This window comes from Trichechus manatus, unplaced genomic scaffold (assembly GCF_000243295.1).
Source record: "Trichechus manatus latirostris isolate Lorelei unplaced genomic scaffold, TriManLat1.0 scaffold00011, whole genome shotgun sequence".
NCBI lineage: Eukaryota > Metazoa > Chordata > Mammalia > Sirenia > Trichechidae > Trichechus > Trichechus manatus.
Window position 1 is genome coordinate 19,333,853 of NW_004443947.1, and position 1,027 is coordinate 19,334,879.

The window sequence follows — 1,027 nt, forward strand, 5'->3', positions numbered from 1 at the left end:
ATGGCTTTGTAATTTTCATTGTGCCATATAATTAACTATTCCATTTATTTATTTTTAAATAAGTTGACCAAGGTTGTATGCATAATTAGCTGTCTTTTTAGATGGAAAAGAAAAATACCAGCAAAAGGAGTTTTTTTTGTGTGTGTGTTATATAATTTTGGAAAATCTATTTACATTATTTAATTTTTCATATTTCACTGAGTTAGCACTCTGGGATAAATATGAGTACAGACACTTATGCAGTATATGTTCTGTGATAGTTGAAAATTTGAGAATACTATGACCACTTACCCCCGTGTGTCTGTGTCTGTCAGTTTGTTGTGCTGTGGGGGCTTGTGTGTTGCTGTGATGCTAGAATCTATGCCACTGGTATTCAGACACCTGCAGGGTCACCCATGGCGAGTAAGTTTCAGCTGAGCATCCAGACTAAGAAACTAGGAAGAAGGACCCGGCAGTCTACTTCTGAAAAGAATTAGCCAGTGAAAACCTTATGAATAGCAGCAGAACATTGTCTGATATAGTATCAGAAGATGAGCCCCCAGGTTGGAAGGCACTCAAAAGATGACTGGGGAATAGCTGCCTCCTCAGAGTAGAGTTGACCTTAATGACATGGATGGAGTCAAACTTGGGATCTTCATTTGCTGATGTGGCATGACTCAAAATGAAAAGAAACAGCCGCAAACATCCATTAATAATCAGAATGTGAAATATATGAAGTATGAAACTAGGAAAATTGGAAACCATCAAAAATTAAATGGAATGCTTAAACATCGATATCCTAAGCATTAGTGAGCTGAAATGAACTGGTACTGGCCATTTTGAATTGGACAATCATATGGTCTACTATGCTGGGTATGATAACTTCAAGAGGAATGGCATTGCATTCATTGTCAAAAAGAGCATTTCAATATCTATTCTGAAGTACAATGCTGTCAGTGATAAGATAATATCTATATGCCTACAAGGAAGACCAGTTAATACGACTATTATTCAAATTTATACACCAATCACTAAAGCCAAAGATGAA